We start from the raw sequence: 10,537 nt of genomic DNA, 5'->3' as shown, positions 1-10,537 counted from the left end.
TATTGTATCAGGTAAGGAGATAATAGTTGTTGCTGTGACAGGCTGTTTTCTTGCACTGGGGAGAAACTGCCTGAGATAATGTTTTGAGGCTAGGGAGAAATGCGACTTTGAAAGAGAAACGTGATTTTAGAATTGTGTCCAAGCACAGGCACCCAAGAACTCCATCAGTTTCTGACACATCCTGACTTTGTGAGCCTGTGCAAGTTACGTTTATTCTCAGTGTAATAGGGAACAGAAACAGGTCAACTCAAAAGTGTAGAGCACGGACCACTCTGCATGAACAGAGGGAGTTCCTTGACAGGGAGTTCTCTACATAGATCGAGTTCCCAATAAATTAATCTTCTTTTCCTTTAGAAATCCAGATGAGTATATTCAATGGTATTTCTTCCTTATTTCTACTGCATTGTCATTGAAAAAGGACAATTTTCTTCTAGGGTTCCCGGGAAGCAAGAAGAAATTGAGCAAGACGCTGAAGAAAAGCTAGTTCTAAAAATGAGTCACCAGTTCAGAAAAAAAGAACGATGTGGTGAAAAAGTGGAGCTAAGACAGGAATTTCAATACCCTCTCAGAACTCTGGACCTGGAATTGAGAACAGAAACAAATCATTCGAAACAGGTAAATTGGAATTTTAAAGTCACTATTTCCATCTGTTCTTGGTAAGAAAACTTGTGGGTTCCCTGGGAGTGGGGAAGTGAACATCATACTCTTTTTAATCTTGAGAAAGGACTAGGATTTTTATGTCTAGTGTAAGTAAGTTGGGTCTAATCATTTGTAGATATGTACTCATGAATATAAAAAAATATATATCCCATGCAGTAGCATTAGAATGTAAAATTGCAGTCTAAAGAGCCATGAAAGAGTAAAGTGAAATTAGTACTTTTTAAAGTATATCTCACAGTAGAGGATCACTATGGCGTAGTGAATAGAACTAACCTGATATCCAGAGAAACCTGGGTTCAAATGTTGCCACGGAGTTCATCTCACCTAACCCTGAGCCAAAGGTTTCAAAGTCCCCCAGATCTGTCCATAGAACTCAGTACTGGAGGATCTGTTTGACACCACTGCTCTATCCTCAACTTTGATAGCAACATAAGTTCCAGAGGATTCCTCTCCATTTTTAGAGAGAGTCTCCTTATCTGAAAATACTTTGGGCAATGCAAGTGCAAGTTCGTTCTCTTTTTCTCTTCCTTTCACTACACTTTAGCACACATCCTTCAGGCTTTCAGAAGAGTTTATTGGTCTCTAGGGTCTTTATGTTTTACTTATTTACGTGTTGATTTACTTAAAATTATTGCAGACTTTCTACATGGAGGAAATGCAAATTCTCAGTAAGTCAGAGTACTGGACTGAGCCTATTCATAACATGATATTTAGTGAGGATTACTGTCAAATTATACAATTAGTTACAAAATTAGGTTCATACGTATGAGTTGGGGGAAATAGGTTTAGATAGCATTTTGCCTGAAAAGATATAAGAATCGTGGCCAGTTCTAAACTAAAGTTGATTTATTGATGTTATTTGAGAACCCAAAAGCTAGCGTAATTTTGCATCTTATTCAGAAAAGTATAGCTACCAAAATAGAGAAGGTGAAAAGCACTCTCTACTCTGAAGTGAATAAGTAGATAGGCTTATGTTGTTTAACTCATTTGTGGCTTCCTCAGAATTATGCTCGCTAATAAGCAGAATGGCAAACAGGATGAGGAAGGCCCTTGGGGACCATGACTTTTGAGGATCTGTTCAAGAAAATAGAGCTATTGATCCTTTTATGTTCAAGTTTTTGAAGGAGAGTCATGTGGAAGAAGGACGAAGCTTGCTCTGCTTCAGTGTAAGGATAAGAGCTAAGAGCCATGGATAAGAGTTGCACAAATGTACATTTTTAAGATTAATGAGAAAAAACTTGCCAACAAAGAGAACCATCCACAAATCGAATGAGTTCACTTGAGATATGGTATCTATCCTCACCTGTGAAGACTTCAAGCTGAGGCTTGTAAGAGTTAAGGACTTAACCCTGGGTGTGGATCGCCCTGAGGAGTGATTGAGGTTCCTTTCCAACTTTGAATTGCTTTCCTTCTTGTTGCTTTTCCTTTTCAGTAGCCTGTTTTTCTTTGAGTTTTTAAAGTTAGTTTCCGTGCTTTGTCCGATTCTGTATTCCATTTAAAGGTAAAATGTTGTTGCTGACTGTTGAAGGAAAATGGTGATGAAAATTTTATGAACTTCTTGTCCGCAGGACGAAGAAGAGCTAAAGGAAACTCAAGGACCACTTTTTCCGGAGCTAAATGTTATAGCTTTGCAAAGTGGGATTCTGAACAATCCTCTTTCGAAGCAGAAAGAAAACAAAACAACTGCTTCCAAAATCACTCAGACTTCTGAGGTATTTACTTTGGTCATTTTCAAATCTAACTACATATTTTGAAAGTTCAGATTTCGGTTCTTCATTTTGGGACATCTTTGTTATCCTCAGTCCCGTCCATCTGTCTGCAACAGATAGTTCAGGACACAGCTAGTGACCACAATCAGCACAATACTGTTTGTCTTGCTTGACCGTTTCTTTTTCTTTTAATTGAATGATCTCTCCCGAGACCCAACTTTACGTCTACTGAAAAAAGTTCCTGGTGCACAACAGTGCCTCTTCCTTTCTGGACATAGGAAAGGGGCAGCACATCAGTGTCACTAACTCCTAGCTTAGAGAGAGAAAGGAATGCAACTAGGTAGAAGGTGACACCTCAAACACAAACCATTTTTCTTCCTTGATTAAGCGATATCATCTGCTTGTACTTTTCAGGGAAGAGAGTGAGGGTTCTGAAATATATGTTAATAGATTGCTCTATTTCACCTTCTTGTCTCCCTCATCTTTCATTAAAGAAAAGGAATAAAAGTATTTGCCACCGAAATAAATTTCACTTAGGTTTCTGACATAAGGCTCTATCCGGGCCATGAATTCCTCCATTCGCTCACATTCATCATTGCTCAGCATGATAGAAACACAAGTTTCTCAAATGCCAAAATTAGAAATTTTCATTTTCTTCTGTTTTTCAACAGTTGTTTAAAGTAAACCATTTGGGTTGTTGGCCCTTAGTAGTCCTTTGGTGCTTGCACACTGGAGTGCTTCATTGAACTCACCTGTGACCAATTCATGCTCTCCTTCTGGCTTTTTAGAAAAGATATCATAGAATGCAGCTTCTAAGCTATTGGACAAAACTCTGTTCTCTGGTCCTGAACGGGATCCAACGCTCCTGGAGGAGTTTGGTTGTGATGGGAGTGCAATACTCATATTTTATTATTTGGCCCCAATAATTCTTTCATCATTTCTTTAACATGTCATGGTTAAGACTAGGTTACCATCAGTAGGGGACCACATTCTAGGCCTGACTTTTCCCTTCCCTAAAATGAGAGATTTCAACTTGATAACTTCTAAAAGTTTTAAATCAATGATGCTATGAAAATGCGACACATCCATGAGAAAATTGATTATTCGTAAGACTTCTACTAAGAAACATAAGACTTATGAGTTCATTGTTCTGGAGTGAAGTTCATTGTACCAGGGCAAGGAGTCTCCATTTAGGACAAATTCTTAATATCAACTGCTGAAAGGAAATAAGCTATTGAAAAAAGTGTGCTAGATTTGGAGTCTGAAGAGACCTGGATTGAGATATTGCTGCTGATACTTACTGAGTGTGATAATGGACAGGTTGTTCAATAATGTATCCTAACCTAAGTTCTAATCTGTAAAACGGGGAGGAGAATATCAATATTTCCCGCATCAGGGTGTGGCAAGGCTTAGGTGAGACAATGTATGGGAAGTACTTTGCTGAATACCACCAAAGGCAATGTATCACGAAGACTTTAGAGAGGCCTGGAAGGACTTATGTGAACTGATGATGAGTGACAGGAGCAGCACCAGGAAAATATTGTATGCAGGAACAACCAGAGTGTGTGAGGAAATATTCTTGTAGATGTAGTACCTCGTTGCATTGCAAGGACTTAAAAAATTCCCTTTGGCTTCTTGAAGCAAAATGCCTTCCACATGCTGAGAAACAACTATGAAATTTGATCGCAGAATGTAGCACAGCATTGTCTTTTCTGTTACATTTTGTTTTATGGTTTCCCCCGTTCATTTTAATTCTTCTAGGGAGTATAACTAAGGTAAAAATGCACTTAATAGGAATGTATGTATAGATACAAGATACTAGATAAGATATAAGACAAGATATTGATGCTCTATAAGATCGTACACCGTGTAAGGCAGTAAGTGGAGAGAGAAGAAGAAAGGAGGTGGGGGAAAGGGAAAAGAATCTAAGATATACAGAAGAGATTGCACAACACTGAAAATGAGTAAAATAACTCAACATAGAAGAGGCAGTTTGAAAATATTAAGTATTTTAATTCTATTAACAATATGACTTATCAGCGTGGAATAGAATGGACAGAGCAAAGGAAATAAAATATAAGCTTTCTAGGCCTAAAAGTACACTCCATGCCTTTTGATTAATGAAGCACTTTTAAAATGTGTTCTTTGTGAAAACTGACTCTGAGAGAAATGTGAAATAGGGCAAACTCCCTCATTTTAATTTTGTTTTACTAAAGTATGCTTCTTGGTACCTTGGCGTTTATTTGGAATTGCTAGGGAATAATCAGCATCCATAACTTTATTTTGAGTAGCACTTTTTTTCTGTTTATTATGTTTAGATTCCTGACAGCCATGAGAAAGAAAAATATCTGTTCGACAAAAATCAAATCTTAGAGGATGAAAATGCCATGCTCAAACTCGAAGTAGATACACTAAAAATTAAGAATCGAGACAAAGAAAACCATATAGAAATTTTAAAGGAAAAGAATGATTATCTTCATCAGAAATTACAGTTGAATGCAGAAATACTAACAGCAATCAGAGTACAGTACAGTGAAGAAGTAAATGTTGTGACAGCTGAGAATGCAGTGCTGAATTCTAAATTGGACACTGCAAAACAAAACACAGAGAGACTAGAGGGCGAAATTGAATCATACAGGTCTCGTCTGATGTCTGTTATTGACGATTATGAGCAAAGTGAGGCGTCCAAGCTAGCCCTTGAACATTCCTTTCAGGAAGCAAGAGATGAGTGGCTTCATGTACAGGACAAGTTATACAGTGACTTGTCTAGTTTAAGAGAGAACCATGCTTTGCTTTCTGAAGAACTCTCTCAGGCTGAAAGTGGAGCCAGGAGTTTAGAAAATGAGCTAGGCCATGTCTATGAATCCCTCAGAGAAAAGACATATATTGTAGAAAACACACAGAGAGAACTGAACCATGCTGAAGAGAAGGCAAAGGAACTTGAAGAAACAAATCGAGTGTTAAAGGAAAAACTCAGCAGATGTAGTTTGGAAAATGAATCTCTCCAAGAAAGATTAGGGCAAATCCAGAGTGAAAATATGGTGCTTCAGCAAGCGCTTGAAGACACACAGAAGAAAGTCACGATGAAAGAAAAGCAACTGCGTGATGCCCAGGTACAGTTTATTGATCTCTTCAACAAAATTTATGCTGATAGTGAAAAACAACTTCTTCTAGTAGAAGACAGCAAGAAAGTGTTAGTCAGTGAATGTAACCACTTAGGAGAACAAATGTGTAAATATGAAATTGAGAAGGCTGAAAGAGGGTTCGGTCATTAAATGTCTTGGACAAAGATAAAGCTTTTTGAAATGAAAGTCAAAGTAATTTTAATCAAGATAATTTAGGAATTTGAATTCTCAACAGGCTGGTGAGGTTATCAACTTTCACTGGGAAAATGCTGATATGTAAGAATTGAGAATGAGAATCCATAATATGATAAATAGAACAAGTAATATCGTGATTTTGAAGATAATATGATTGCAATAATAAGTAAATATCCTGTAATAAAATATAAGTAATTAACTTAAATGAAAATAATGTGACATATAAAATAATAATTTAAAAACTATATAAAACTAAAATTAGAAAACGCTTTTGTAGATAAGATGACTCATTTTGATTGAAGAAATTCTAGAGGCCATGACATTTTGGTTTCATAAATATTTGTAGGGGAAATCGCTAGTGTATAAACACAAATAATTTTTTATATTATTAATTTTCCTAATATTCTATTTGAATATTGAAATGGAATAAATTAATTCCAACGCTGAAGTTTAAGAGAAGTCTTACCAAAAAATGCTAGGAATAATGTAACAGTTGAAAGATAACATTTCTTTTGAGATACTCTGGAATATTCCCATTAGACATCTCATTAACATTTAAACATGCTCAACATTCTGACGAGTTTCAATTCAGATTCCTCTGAACTACTCTTTGCAACGCTAACGAGAGAATGATAGTTGTAGTGAAAATCCAGAGTCTAGACACTCCTTTTCTTTTCAATTTAGGACGGTAATTCTATTCAAAAAGAGGTTAATTTTGGGGTTACTAATATTATTTTTTATTGTGCTTCACTACCAATTTTTTTTTAATCTCTGTACTTTTTATTGTTTTACTAATAATTCTTGCTCGGTGTGCAAAATTGCAAGTTCTGGTATCACTGCCTTTTAGTTGTTGAGTAAGAAGAGCTTTACACAGTCTAATAGCAGCTCTCATTTTCTGTGATTTGTCATATATACAATGAGCGTCCATTGTACCATATATTGTACTGGGTAATAATTTCATCTAAAAAATATGAAAATTTTATCTTGTCATTCAATGGTAGAATTTAGTTAACATGTAAGAATTCAGTGAATTGCGCCCATTTTACTTTCTCAACTTTACATTGTCTTCTTTTAGCCTTACGTTTTCTTCAAAACAACTTACCAGACTTTAGTTAAATTTAGTTTCACAAAGTATTTCAACTTGTCTAATAGGAGAAAACATTTTGATTTCTTTTGATTTGGGGCTTCATTTGGTATTCATAATTTATGCAATAACTTGCCTGGCACTATGATGAAAGCAGAGATGAATTTCTGCAGTATAACAGTCCATAAACACACGACTTTGTATCTCTGTGTGTATATTTGCTTATACACATATGTGAATGAATGAATACGTCTGCAGGTACAAAACTCTGATTTTGTAATGTGCTATATATGCATAAGCGGGAGAGCTAGCATATTTTCCGCAGTTTGATTTTTTTTTGCCGATGGACTGAAACCAGGCGTGTAATTCCTATCAGAACAGGAAAAGGAATTCCTTGAAGGCTTAGCAAAGACTCTTGAAGATGGGAACAGCAGCTAGTGACCATATGTGTTCTTCTCATTGTGGCTTTGAGCAAAGCACATCATTCATGTGAAGCGCTTTTACCAAGCCTGACATGAGTACCAGTACCTACGTTCCTTCCCCCGAGTTAAACAATGAGAGGAAGGAAAATTCAAACGTTTCTTGTAGATGTCCTCTTCTTTCTAAAGGTTGGTGCATAGAAATGAGGCAGTTAACTTTTCTGAAAAACGGAATGGGAAACCATTAATGTGGCTATCAAGTACAAAAAAGTATACATTCCTCCCCGCTCATTCCATTCCCTTCCATGTGAGTCTCACCTATAATATTTTAGTCCCTAGATAACTTTTGAGGTGATACAATTATGCTCAAAAAACAGGTAATGGGAAATCAGGCTGAATGTTTGAGCAAGTAGAAAGATCTCATTTGACCCATGCTAAATGAAGGTTGAGTAGAATAATCAAAAGAGCTTTCTCGTGTCAGGAGCCAAGTGTCAATCTTTGTCCCTAGAAACGACTAACGTTAGGAGCTTGGGTAACTCAACTAACCTCTTTGGAGTTTCGTTTTTCTCATGTGCAACATGCGGGAATTTTGTTAAATAACATCTAAGATATTAATACCGCAAATCTATGAAAATTATGAATATGTTGATGAAATTAAATTGCATGCAGAACTATAATGACTTTTGATGTGAATTTTGACATGATATTTATTTCATATGAGCTAATTCTGCTTTCTGAAATCAGCAATAGAAATAATTTGGACATATATCTCTCAGGCCAGAGAAAGAAATCTTCAGCGAGAAGTTCCTGTTTCTGGCAACTACCAATCCATGAGAATAGTTTCGCAACAAGTTACATCATTTTATCGAAGGAATTATGAAGAGAAGGAAAAACTACCGAAGCAAGTAGATGAAACCAAAAGTAAAGTATGTATGCAAAAAGATCAATAATTTGTTCCTGATGAATGGAAATTGTGTGCAGTGTGACATTTCCCTTTTTCTCGTCAACAGTATAAATTTTCTGAACGCTCTGTCAATTAAGTCGAATTAAATTAGACCTACAAACTCCACAATGTGTGCACACGAATTTCAATAGAAATATTCACTCATGATGTCCTTGACAATTTGGTTTATCTGTCTTTACAGAAAGAGTGAGGTGTTTTCCCAAGGACCCATAATGCCTAAATCATTTCTATGATTCCTTATGTTTAGAAAGATCTTTACCATTATTTTCTCTTTTAATCCCGAAGCAATACTGTGAAGTAGAAATTACTTGTTTACTTACGTTGAAACTTCTCCTTGAACAACAGGAAAAGGTTGTTTCTTCACAATTTGTAAATATGTAAATTGTACCTGCAAAATGCAATTGAGAATTCAAGTAATGAGATGGATGATTTCATTAATATCCTCTAACTTCATCGATCTGATCTCACCATGTAGATTTCTGGCTCCATACCTTCTTCACACTCTTCTTCTGGCTTACACACAGTTACACGTCCTCATCTGCACTACCCGTCAAAAACCTATCGACTCTTTACCTCCAGCATGCTTGTGCCTTCCAAAAGCATGATTCGTTTGCCATAATGCCATTGGGACTTTTCACCCATATGGATTTCTGAATCTCCTGAAATCCACTTTTCATTTGATATGACCTCATTGGGTATTTATTGCTTTATGCTGTTCACATCTGTTAACAAACTATTACTTCCGTGTTCTACCTCTTGTTTGCCCAACTATCATAGATTTCCTTGAGGACAGTGATCATTTAGACTTCGTTATTTTTGATAGAACGTTGTTTTCAAAGCATGCTGTCAAGAGAAGTAATTGTTATTATTTTTTCAGTACAAGTAGTACTAGTAGTAGTTCTAGTACTAGTAGTTCTAGTGATAGTAGTACTTGTAGTGGTAGCACTAGCAGTAGAAAAACAGGAACAAGGAAACTCAATGTTTTCTGTTGATTTTGCCAGGAGTTGCAAGTTTACCTAAAATTAAATTTGTTCTAAGGTAATGGTTGGGCTAAAGTACTTTGAGTTTCTCTAGTCTGATTTTATATAAAGTTTCAATTTCCCAGACGCCAAAAGTAGAAATTCAATACGAAAGTATTGTAGTTTCTATGATCATTCTTCGAAATTATTAAAATGAAAGTGCAGTTAAGCGTACAATAGCATGACAGTTAAATTCTTCTAGCCCCTTCCCTTTAATACTATCAAATAGCTTTCTCCATTGTCAGTTGCTTTCCCACATTTCCATGTATTTCTGCATGCTATTCATCATGGTGGAAGGCACAAAGTAAAGTAAGGGAGATTTCTGAGATTCTTCCAACCGCAATTTCACCCTGGTAGTCACCATAACTTGAAAAGTAAGTAAGTAACTCTGCCAAAGCAGGTTAAAAAAGAACTTTGGATGATGAGATATTTCTCCACTTAGACGTATGTTGGGGGAATTAGCGATAGAAATTTGGGTCTGGGGTTAGAAAAATCTGACTTCAAATGTGTCCGGAGATTCTGTCTGTGTGATCCTAGGCAAGTCACTTAGTTTTTCTCAGTTTCCTCAGCCACAAAATGGGGATAATACTAGTACATACTTCTCAGGGTTGTTGTGAGAATCAAATGAGATCATTATTGTAAATCTCTTATGTTTATGGCCTTTATTGTTGGCACATATTGGACACGTAGGAAATGCTAGTTTCCCTGCTCCAAAAGCATAAAGACCAACGTCCACTATATATAAATAATACTGCCTCCCACATTTGGATAATCATCTCCTAATATTGCAAAAGAGTTTTCTTAACCTGGCCAATTTCAGTGTACTCAGCTTAGTTAAGAAACTATTATGAATTCCAATCTCATTCTTCTGAAAATGACTTTTCTTTTCAATGTCCATGCTTGAGAAATTTTTCAAGGTGTCAGAAATGAGCACTGGAATGAAATAAGTTCTGTTTCCCAAGTAACGCCCCTATCACTTCTTGTCTTCATTTCTCTCACCTTCTTTCTGAAAGACTTGGATTAAAATATGAACCTTCATAAGCTTTTGGCTTCAGGTTGCAGTCAAGAAACGAGGTGTGAACTGACTCCTGGAAGGTATACCAAGCAAGCAGTAACTTAGAGTCCATCGTTGGCAGCAAGAAGTAGGTCATTTTATTGGCATTCTGGCCAAACTGGCACCATTTCTTGTGTAATTTCCCTGATCGTGTAAGTTTTCAGTATGTAAGAATTTAGTGAAATTACAGTTTCTTCCTTGTTCAAACGTTATTTCATCAACTAGTGAATACTGTCTATGTGAACAACACTGTGATAGATCCTGAGCAGGATAAAAGACTGTGTGTCAGACGTGCACTGTCTCCTTGA

The sequence above is a fragment of the Notamacropus eugenii genome, chromosome 2 (genome assembly GCF_028372415.1).
Source record: "Notamacropus eugenii isolate mMacEug1 chromosome 2, mMacEug1.pri_v2, whole genome shotgun sequence".
NCBI classification, from domain to species: Eukaryota; Metazoa; Chordata; class Mammalia; order Diprotodontia; family Macropodidae; genus Notamacropus; species Notamacropus eugenii.
The sequence above is the reverse complement of the archived record's forward strand: the minus strand, read 5'-3'. Positions refer to the sequence as shown.